We start from the raw sequence: 12,160 nt of genomic DNA on the forward strand, positions 1-12,160 counted from the left end.
CCACCAGTAAAGTTGTCCACAGGTTTCTGGATATGTGCCCCACCAGCGGGCCAAGCTGCGGCACAGCTGAAGTGATATACCAGAAGATGGACGAGGCCTTGCAAAAAAACGCCATACCATGGAGCAACTGTGTGAGTCTGTCTGTTGATAATGCACCTGTCAATACAGGAGCAAGAAATTCCATCGCATCCAGAATTCGTAAATAACATGGCAGCATCTACATCCATGGGTGCCCCTGTCACGTCATCCACAACACTGCCAAACAGGCTGTCCTGGGCTTTTTGGAGGTGAGTTGAATCATGTATGATTTCTATGACCAACCATATCCGTTATGCCTAATGTCAAGTCTAACAGGTTGTTTGTTATGCTGTGGTGTCATGTGATTATAAATCATCATGTATTGCAGGTGTGTGGATTTGATCCAGAAGATCTGACTGTGGATGTGGGATACTGGTTTAAAGGAAGCACCAATCGTAAAGGTTACCTGACAGGTATGTGCAGTCCAAATGAAATGCAGAAGAGTTAAATTAAATTGAAATTAAGATGTTCCATTCTTGTCATAGAATTCTGTGAGCTCCATGGAAGCGAGTATTTAGAAATACTTATGCACGTTTCCATTCGATGGTTGAGCCTGGAGAGGTGTTTGACTCGTATCCTGCAGCAGTATGAGCCACTGGCCAGCTACTTCAAGTCATCAGGTAGGCATTATATTTCAATGATCCAAATGAACGAACGATTATTATAACAGACTGAAAAGTAAATGTATGTATGCACAACCTGTGTTTTTTTTATTCACAGATGAGAAACAACCAAGGTTCAGGAGGCTGTTGGAAGCATTCTCTAACCCAATGACAGAGGTGTACCTGCTGTTCTATCAAGCAACGTTGCCAGTCTTCTCCACCTTCAACCTCCTCCTCCAGAGAGAGAAGTCCTCCATCTTCCTTCTACATGATGAGGTACATTGGGAAGGTTGGGATACAGTATGCTAGTAATAATGTACTATGTTTGTTCCTTTTTTCATTAGCACTCTACTTCTAGGTTAAATTTAATTTTGAAAAAAAATACAAATTTGTAGATACGGAGTTTCATCTGCAAGTTGCTTTCGAAGTTTCTGAAGCCCGCAGCACCAGGAATTGCATGACATCCTCTATAAGGACCCATCAAACCAACTCAATCAATCAATCAATGTTTATTTATATAGCCCAATATCACAAATGTTACATTTGCCAGGTAATCCTCCAAGTTTCACATCAGCAGATGCACATAGACTATCCACTCACTGATCTCACTCACATAATACTGTTTGTGTTTGTTAGAGGGCTGCTTGTGCAGACTAGTTATGAGTTTGATAATCTCATCTCATCACACACGACCACAATGGAAACAAGTCCACAGGACTTTCCTATGTTATCCTTTTAGCCCAAATGAGTGACTATACCTTGTGTCACTGATGTGATGAAGATACTTAAAGGGGTGCTTTCAAGTTAGCTATTGTGGTTGTTGATGATTGCTAAAGTGACTCAACACCGGTCTTATTCCCAGTCTCATACTGACATGCAGTGTTGGGAAAGTTCACTTTCTATATGAACTAGTTCAGTTCACAGTTCACACATTTTAAAATGAACTAGTTCAGTTCATAGTTCATAATTCAAAATGTTGAACTAAAGTTCATGGTTTCAAAAATGAACTAATTTATAGTTATTTTTTCAATACGTTGCTGCGAGCTATTATTTGTCTCCTATACGATGTTAATGGGATTTGGGTGGTAGTGGATCTGTTTTGGCTCTCTTTTTTATTCGCCACTCGCACATACTGTGAAAGGCTAGTCGTGTGCTTATTCTCAATGTGCCGTTTAAGGTTTGTTGTCGACGTCGTCGATGTACGGACTTGCTTTTTCAAACCGGGCGGACACAGTTTACAGGCAAACGTTTGATTTTTCCCTTCTGAGTCAGTACTGACTTTAACGTAAAACTCTTTTAAATGCTCATACGCCGACGCCGTAGAGTCTCACTCTGAGCGAGTGCTGCTGCAGCTGCTCTCGGCTTCGTCCATACTAATTCATTCATTCATTCAATGCTCGCCGGTTCCGTGGTTCCACATTGTTTATTGTGAGGAGTCTGATATATTTAGTATATTTATATTTTAGTGCGACAGCAAGGGGTGACAGGCGCGTACGCGTCACAGGCAGCTTGCTGTTGCCAGATTGGGTGGTTTTCTGCATTATTTTGAAGCCTGTTTACGGTGTGTTTTAACTGGGTTTTCGGCTGAAAGGCATATGAAATCTGGCACACTTTTGAACGCCGTTATAATACAGTGCTGAGAATGAACGCACTTTTGAACGCCGTTATACAGCGCTGAGAATGAACGCGTTCTCAATTACGTTCATCTAGCGGAAATACAGTACGTTCAGTTCACGTTCGCCCAAAATATGAACGCGTTCATTGAACGCGTTCAGGTACATCACTGCTGACATGTTGGTGTTGGGAATGAGAACATATTGCATCAATCTTTCTCCAGAATCGCATACAGCACCTTAATGAGGTGACGTTGTTGATTTATTGTGTCTCTCGTAGGATAAAAGCTGGTGATCGGCTTCACTACTCGGGGTACACTCAACAGGCTCCTTGATGCAGGAGACATTACACCGCAGCAAGTGCAGAGGTTCAAGCAGGCAGCAGTGGCGTTTCTGGTGAGGGCTGTGGAGTATGCCATGAAGAAACTCCCCATGAGAGAGCCCCTCATAAAACATGCCATGTTTCTGGATGTCCAGCAGAGGGTAGAGTGTGGAGTGGAAGACGCCTTGTACTTTGTCGACCGGTTAGTTGGGGTATCAAGTCAAGTACATTTATCTATAGTGCCAAATCACAACACAAGTTATCTCAATATACTTAATAAGTAGAGCAGGTTAAAGACCATTGGCACATTTTCTTAACATTTTATTAATAGATTGTAAAGTTTAATGACCACATCTGAAAAACAACCTGTTTCAGCTACATTACTTTACCAGATCAGTACACATTGTGTTCTTTTTAGGTTTCCTGAACTTCTCCCATACAACGGACCTGACGAGCGTGACAAACTGGGTGAGGAGTTTCTGGACTACCAATCCATGGACATTGCCATGCCCGAAGACCCAGCCACGTTCGACATAGAGAACTTTTGGGGGAACATGGCATCAATGAAGAATAAGGTAAGAATTATTCTGCACCCTTTGAAATACCCATTGACGTAATCAACTTAATTCTATACAAAAATACTTGAGAGTAATTAGGCTTCCTACATTTTTCAAAGGTGACCGGGATGAGCAGATTTGGGAGGCTCTCTCGTATTGCCAAGTTGGTGTTGGTACTTCCGCATTCAAATGCTGATGCTGAACGAGTGTTCTCTGTGGTGGGACTGAACAAAACCCGAAACAGTTTGGCTATTGATGGAACTCTGTCATCCATCATGACTGTGAAGATGGCAAACCTTGAGCCACAGTGTTTCAAATGGGAGCCCCCTCCCTCTGTCATCAATGCATCAAAATCAGCCACAAACACCTACAACATGAGACATGTCATGTAAAAGAAAAACACATAAACAAAGACATGCACTTTATTTTTTTATAATATATATTATATATATATTATTCAGGTTCTAATGTTGTTACACTTAAAGAAAAAATGCACTAAAGGAAAAGGCTGCTATTGGTTCTTAAAAGGCTGCTATTGTTTCATTATATTGACATTTCATAAATAAATGTATTTTATTTGTTAAACTTTTTCTTGTTACAATTGTTTTCATTTCTACTTGTGCTGGTCAATTATTAACACTATATAAGCATTAGAAGGCCGACAGTGCAGGGAGAGCAGCTGGCATGGGGTGAAGACATCACAACAGTCTTAATGTTAATTTAAATTGAGATATTCCTCTAAATCGACGTTAAAAAAGGCCAAAAAAAAATCGCCGTCGAACGCATCAACCCCAAAAGTCTCACTCCTACTTTTTACTGAAACTTGGCAGCCCTGCGTAAACACTCCAGCTAAGTTTGTTTTCCCCCGTGTTCTGCTTGAAAGCAAGTACCTGCCTATCTCTAGTATCTGTAGTATCTCTAGTATCTGTATATCTATATATCTGACCATTAGAATGCAGTTTGTTTCGTTAGCTAACGTTAGCTAAAGCTAGCGCTACTAGTTAGCTACACAATGGTTTGTTGCTTTGCTCCGGGTTGCAGCCACAGGTCTTCGCATTAAACGTGCTCGTTCTATCGTTTCCCGGCCAATGTTTTCCAAAGGAGAGTCTGGATTCGTGCCATAAGGTAAGCTGACGTTACATTTTTGTCCATGTCACTGTGAAATTTAAATGATGGGTAGTGACTGTATCGCCGTTTTAGAGATGGCGCTGCTGAAAAGACCGCAACATAAGTAAAGATAATGAATACATCCTATTAAAACCTGTGTCGCTTATATGATAAGTATAATTAGTACAAGCAGCATAACGTTTCACCATGTAACTAAAGATTGTAGTCAGGGAAATCAGTTTGACATATTGAACTAATAACAAATCACCTCTGGCTGGCAGAGAACTCTCTGCTCCATAGCTTCTCTTGGACGTAAAATCACATGTACATTTTACATTTATATTCAATTTAATATTCCATCCCTCACATACTTTTGTATATATAATAACTTATATTTTCTTTTTATGCTGCTGCAACACAAACATTTCCCAAATTGGGCTCAATAAAGTAATATATTATCTTAATTAAGAAATCTAACTATTATAATTAGTGTAGCAGCTGACACCTATTTTCAATATGGATTAATCTACCATTTATTTATTTTAGTTCAATTTTGATCTATAAAAATGTCAAAATAGTGAAAATGTTCACGAGACTTATCAAAGTGCAAGGTTATATCTTTAGATGTTTTGTTTTAGCCTATGTACTGTATGTCTTAATGCTCTTATAATATAATATTATCTGCAGCTGTCATTTTCTTTTACAAAAGAGAAAAAGGCCTGTTTCCTTTAAAGCACAGAATGTAGAAGAGCATTCCTACTGTCTGAGAGGGATAATTGATGGAATGGACAACACACTCTCACTCCCTAAGCGTCCAATAGCGACGTTTGGTCAGTGTCCGTGGCGTCCAATTGTGACGCTCCTAGGCTCCTTCAGCGTCATAAAGGGACGCAAATAGCTTTCAACTGATTGCAATGTATTCCCATCTGCGTCGGGATTTGACGCTCATGGAAGCACGGCATTCGTTTGTGTCGGCTGCCCTTAAAGGTAATGTGAGCGTCCATTCCCAGGAGTAAAGGATGGCAGAAGACACTACACTACCCAGAATCCCCAGCTATCGTTTGGACTACACCATGTGCTCTGTTTGACAAACCCCGTGATAGTCCTCAAGCTCTGTGATTGGAGAGTGTGCTCCGAGGGTTAAGCCGATTCTCGAACAGCACTTGAAATGGGATGGAACCACGGCAGACTGTCCAAAACTGGATTTGAACGGGGAAGGGGGTAGCAATAAAGATAACACCATTAAACAGTTACACAACATAACAGAAATAATATCGATAGCAGCGTCCCTAGCAACCACCTTGGTAACAATGAAAACGTCGCGATTTCCTGAAGTAATCTTCGTAATAACTAGCAAACTAAAGATCATGTACATCCACTGCACACATAATCTGAAATAACAACTCATATTTCTCGCATCAAATGACATCAAAACGCATTTTAATGGCCAAACTAACTTTAAAATAGGCATTTTACACCAAGAATAAAACGAAGTTCGGCCATGTTTTCTTTTTCTGCAGGGAGAAATTTGAAGATCATGTGACATAGCCATCGGAATGAATGGTGAAAAAAACGGGGTTTGTCAAACAGAGCACATGGTGTAGTCCAAACGATAGCTGGGGATTCTGGGTAGTAAAGCCATCCTTTACTCAGAAAAAATATTTGTTTCTCCGAATCGAAGGGGAAAAATACAAAAGCATTGCACACAATTTACAAGGATAATCTGGTGTTTTTTAGTCGATGAGTAGTGCAGATATCACTGTAAAATCGATCGACAGTAAGAGGAATACTTACTTCCGGGTGTACAATTCTCCGTTATCCAATGGGAATGGACGCTCAATTTGCCTTTTAAGGGCAGCCAACATAAACGAATGCCGTGCTTCCATGAGCGTCAAATCCCGACGCAGATTGGAATACATTGCAATCAGTTGAAAGCTATTTGCGTCCCTTTATGACGCTGAAGGAGCCTAGGAGCGTCACAATTGGACGCCACGGACACTGACCAAACGTCGCTATTGGACGCTTAGGGAGTGAGAGTGTGTTGACCTGACAGACCGTAGCTTCTCAGTGCAGCTAGGTGCCTTCTCCTCTGCTACAGCCCCTCTTACCTGTGGGGTTCCCCAAGGCTCTATCCTGGGCCCCATCCTCTTTTTACTGTACATACTGTACATACTGCACTAAACACAATATTCCCTTCCACTGCTACGCCGACGATGTACAGATCTATCTGCCTCCAAAGCAAATGTCAAACACTCACTACAGGACTGCTTGATAGAGATAAAATCCTGGCTGAGCCAACATTCCCTTAACCTCAACAAGAGCAAGACTGAGGTAATCTTTTTTGGACCCCAACCTCCAGCCTCTCCGGTTGATATTCTGGGCTCTCTCAATGAAAACATCCTCCCCTCTGTCATGAACCTTGGAGTGACCTTCAGTAGCACTTTTAAATTTGACAAAACCAAGTCGTATTTATCTTTTAAAGATCTAGAAAGGGTTATTAATGCCTTTGTTACCTCAAGACTGGACTATTGCAACGCTCTGTATGTGGGTATCAGCGACGTGCAGTCAGGGGAGGCATGGGAGGCAGAGCCTCACCTGTCATACACCAATGTAACGGAAAAACAACTAAAGAAAAACTAAATGGTAATAATAATAAAATGTCTCCACTGATCTGCGTTGTAAGTGTGATTTCTGTATGATTCCAATCGCTTTTTATAGTTAAAATCAGCAAATTGGCCGAGCTCCGCTAGAACTACATGGGAGCGATGAGGAGTGAGGCAGGGACGAGCTCTGCCTCACGTAAGCCCACAGTAACTGGTTGGAGCGCGGGCACTAATGTAGCGCGGGCACTTATTTTGTGAGCACGCTCAAGCCAGTGGGGTGAGGTGAGGCATAGGTGAGCTCTGCCTCACCCCACAGAAACTGGCTGGAAAGCAGGCCCTAAGCGCATGCCTGCACCATCTCACTGTATGTCACCAATGTAATGTTTGTAGATCCCTTTATTACATGTGTCCTCGCCATCCATAGTCTCTAAATAACTTATTTCACGTATATATGATATTTAGGCCCGCTGGTCTCATCATACAACGGCAATGACAAAAGCACTGCTGCACTGAAGGGGGCGCACGTGAGCCCAAAGGTTCTTGTTGCTACTGTTATTCTACGCAGAGACGGTAGACGCAAACAACAAACTAGACTTTTGAAACTAGAGGAAGATAAGGAGGACTTTTACAAAAATGTAATGGAGATTGTTGTCCAGAAGGATAGCATGGACTTCATCTTCAAGTCAAGGTAAGATCACAATTGTAATGCACATGGGATCTTACTAAGAAAGAACAATCCAATATTTAGATTTTGGGTATCCTTTTGTTGAACAGTCTGTTTAAAATGAATCGAAGCATCAGACTAAAAAGGCTTTTGAAAATAACCGAACATTTCGATTAAGGTCAAAATATAATATTTGTAAATCTGACTCTGAAAGAGTCAGTGCCTCACCAGCCATGAACCTCACCGCACGTCACTGGTGGGTATGGACCAGGCCTCAATTAAACGCCTGCAGCTAGTCCAAAACGCAGTTGCACGTCTTCTGACTGGCCACAAAAAGCGTGACCACATCACCCCAATTCTGGCTTCCAATTCGGTTCCGAATTGATTTTAAAATCCTTTTATTTGTTTTTAAAGCCCAAAATGGGCTGGCTCCGGCCTATATAGCCGAACTCCTCCATCGCTACACCCCAGCCAGAGCTTTAAGGTCTGCTGACCAGCTGTTGCTGATAGTGCCCAAGACCAGGCTCAAAACCCGAGGGCACTGAGCATTCGCAGCAGCTGGCCCTAGGCTCTGGAACAGTCTGCCCCTCCATGTGAGGTCAGCCCAGACACAAGGGATTTTTAAATCCTCACTAAAAACACACTTTTTCTCTCTGGCCTTCTAGTCAGAGCGGAGCATGACACCTGATTCCCTGTGTTTTTGTTTTTTATATTTCTGTTGTAAATTATTGTCTTTTATCGTGATTGTAGTAATGTGTTTTTATTACATGTCCAGCACTTTGGCTCGACCAAAAATCGCTTTTTTTAAAGTGCTATATAAATAAAACTTTATTTGATTTGATTCTCCGTCGGGGGTCCTGCCAACTCTATGTCCTGTTTAATTGGGGGTTCCTCTGAGGGTCCTGCCAACTCTGTGTCCTGTCCTGTTGGAGGTCCCGCCATCACCTGTTCCGCCGGGGGTCCTGCCAACTCTGTGTCCTGTCCTGTTTGAGGTCCTGCCAACACCATGTCCTGTCCCGTTGGGGGTCCCGCCGACTACTGTTCTGTCGAGGGTCTTGCCAACTCCATGTCCTGTTTCGTCGGGGGTCCTGCCAGCCCCATGTTCTGTTCCGTTGGGGGTCCTGCGTACACCATGTCCAGTTCTGTTGGGGTCCCGCTGACGCCTCTTCCGCCAAAACCATGTCCTGTTCCGCCGGCGGTCCCGTCGACACCAGCCCTTGGTCCGTCTGGGGTCCCACTGACACCAGCCCATGTTCTATCCAGGGTGCCGTCTGTGCCTGTCCCGTCGTGGGTACCGTCGCCGCCTTATTGCCCGTCCTTGTGCCCGGCCCCCTGAGTTCCCCAGCCGCGGCCTTCACCCTCGAGCCCGGCCCCCTGAGTTCCCCAGCCGCGGCCTTCACCCTCGAGCCCGGCCCCCTGAGTTTCCCAGTCGAGGCCTTCGCCCCTGTCTTCGGTCCCCTGAGTCTCTCCGCCGCGGACTTTGCCTTTTGCCTTGCCCCCGGGCCGTCCGCCCGAGACCACCTCCTCGGCCTCTGCTTTGCCCCCGGGCCGTCTGCCCGAGTCCGCCTTCTCAGCCTCTGCTTTTCCCCCGGGCCGTCCGCCCGAGTCCCCCTTCTCGGCTTCTGCTTTGCCCCCGGGCTGTCCGCCTTATGGATTTATATACCGCCTTTCATGGGACCCGAGGTCGCTTTACAAAGAAAAACAGGACTAAAACCAAAAACAAAACGCAGTCCGACAAACAGTCAGACAGACAAAACAACAAATAAATTAGGGGCCGAAGGCCTTGGAAAACAGATGGGACTTGAGGGCCCTTTTGAAGTCGTCAAGCGTGGGGATGTTGCGGATCTCCGCAGGGAGAGCGTTCCAGAGGGTGGGGGCTGCCACACTGCGGGGGTGATATGCAGGCCAGAGTCTGAAGACCGCAGGTTCCGGGTATGAAGGTAGATATGGTGCAAAATGCGAGAGTGTGTAAAACCTGAAAAAAATCTGAGCTTGTGTGCATACATTTACCCTTGTATAACATATACACGTACCTGTGAACCAAATTTGAAGTCAGTCTCAAATCAGTCATTACAACTTCACGAATCTGCTCTGTGGCAGTATAAATCGACGAATCTGCGGCCATGACTTTTGCTACACTTCTTGCGATGAATGTGTCGCAAAAGTAATTTTCACCTGTAGATGTGGGGGGAGGGAGGGGGGTTGGAGCGAAGGGGCGGAGCTATCAGAACGACGAGGCTCTCGGATCAGTCACACACAAGTGACTACTGCCCTTTCACACCAACGCAGCTCCCGTTCTAGCTCCGTGTTTCGCTCACAACAACAACAATGGGGGACGGCGACGGGTCGATGATCGTGTTACTTTTAATCATACGAAGCCAGATTAAATTAAATAACTACTTTTCCAACCTTGTACTTTTCTCCAGAGTGCTGTGGTTCATTGTTTATTAATGTGTTACAGCGGCATTTAACGACCGCTGCAGTGCTGCTCGTCCACTGGAGTTTATTCTCCCATTAACTCACAGCAGCGGCCGCTGTAAAGTAGGCCTATTCACTGTCTGACTGTCACACAAGCAGCTGATAAATATCCCCAATTCCCCATTAGTGAATGTGTTTCAGTATGAATTGACGCTGTTTGGCATCACAACGCTGTTATGAAAGTTTCTCTGGTATAAAATGGGTGATGTTAGCATAGCATCCGAAGCTAAACTGACTATATTGACTAGGCTACTTGTAGCTTGTTGCTATAACTTGTGGCATAAGCCATTTTCTACAGGCACATTTTACATTCGTATTTTTCATTATGATTCTACTTGTGATAGTCGGACATGACAACCTGTGCAGGCAGCCCATGTATTGATTCCATCTGATAGCTGCTATAATACAAAACATCTGCCTCCTCCACAATGATCAATAACAGTGAACGGATGGTCAAATAAACAGGATCACACGAAGCCTAGTTACTGGTTAGTGTTGCCTGACTTTATAAAGTGTGTTTATTTTACAAATGCGTTCTAGTCACTTTGCTCAGCAATACTGCTTGTTTAAACTTTTATTTGCCGTAGGCTACTCTCCATAAACTGTTAGTTCAGGTTAATCTCGCACAGTGGCGCCAGCAGGGGGGGGGCCATGGCCATCCCTCTCCCTCTGCTACCATGGTAACACTCTGATACTCGGCGCACCACTCTGATACTCGCGTGCACCACTCTAATACTCGTGTGCACCACTCTGAGATTCGCACAGACAGCAGCAGGTTGCAGCAAAACGTTTCTTTCTACTGACTTTTCTACTGACTTGACAAAAATCCACCAGACTTCTAGAAGGTAAGCCGTATACGTTCGTTGCCTGTTAAGCCCTACAACACTTAGGCTTTAGTGTGTTAGCTTTAGGTAGCAAAAAACTGAGATATGCTTACCTTTAGCTGTTATTCTGATCAAAATGTGTGTTCAATGGCATTAAAACGAGAAAAACGCTGGAAGACCTGGAAAACAGGCTCGGGGCTCAGGCTTGACTTCAGGTATAATTCGTCTGTAAACACACTTTGGCAGCTATCCTAGTTAGCGTTAGTTTAGCTTGCTAAGCTAACGTTAGCTGATGTCGGTATGCTGGGCTGGTGTAATGCGTAGGCTACTATTAATCACTGCTGTGTGTAATGTCAATTTGCAGAATATGAAGAGAAAGTCAACAGACACCTCTTCTTATTTTAAGAAGAAGATGAGTAAAGGAGAGACAGAGCTGGCAGGGGAGCAGCAGCATAGGGCTAGTGAGGAGATGGCCATACATGCTAGAAAGTACATGTGGAACTCTGTTTTGTAAAAGTGAAACTAAAACCTAAGTACAGTTTTATTAATGTAATTGTGACCTTTTTAATCATGTAAGTCTTCTACACACTTTAGGTCTGCAGCTCCTTCAAAATGAAACGAGAATCTATGCAGTTTTTCCTCTTCTGTGTTCTGAGGTTATGAGCCGACCATTAGTCAAGTTTGTTTTCATAATGTTCTGTATGCTAATTTAAAAAAAAGGGTAACCAGTTTGTTTATAAAGTATAAATATACATTTTCAAAACAAATAGAATACAAGCTATATATTACTCTCACCACAGTGGCCTAATCTAAAAAAAATTGAAATATGTCTCGTCACATATTTCTAATATTAAAGGTGGTGTTTTGTATCATTTATAATGTTTTGCATTTGCTATAATTGTCAATAATATATGGTGTTTTTGTGTTCAATCACAATATGTATTTACCATTTTATACCCCTTGTGTTTTTGGGTCCTGTTGAAATAAAATAGTCATGTTTTAAAACTTGATTTAATAAAGTCATGTCCATCATCTTTGATCCCAGTGTGACACAAACAGCTTTGTTCAGTCTAAAACAATGTATAACCTAGAGACATAATACAACTGAAGAACATGTTGTGTTGCTGTTGTGTATTGTATGTGTTGAGAATGCTGAACATTTTGTGCCTTACAATAAAGGAACTTATTTAAATTAAGCTGTATTTGTCTTTTTAAAAGGAAAGAACAACTAGCATATATAAAAAACAAAACAATAAATCACCAACACATGTATACATAACACAAAACAAGGTTATTTTAAATGTTGTTTGAA

At 43.0% G+C, this 12,160-nt stretch overlaps 1 long non-coding RNA gene across 1 annotated transcript; it reads left to right on the plus strand.

Annotated features, from left to right (window-relative positions):
* Window positions 1-418: 418 nt before the first annotated feature.
* Window positions 419-920, plus strand: LOC139434444 (uncharacterized). The gene is made up of 3 exons (XR_011643800.1): window positions 419-491; window positions 564-698; window positions 799-920. It is a non-coding gene; the product is annotated as an uncharacterized lncRNA (long non-coding RNA).
* Window positions 921-12,160: the final 11,240 nt, after the last annotated feature.

The sequence above is a fragment of the Pseudochaenichthys georgianus genome, chromosome 1 (assembly GCF_902827115.2).
Source record: "Pseudochaenichthys georgianus chromosome 1, fPseGeo1.2, whole genome shotgun sequence".
In the NCBI taxonomy this organism is placed as follows: Eukaryota; Metazoa; Chordata; class Actinopteri; order Perciformes; family Channichthyidae; genus Pseudochaenichthys; species Pseudochaenichthys georgianus.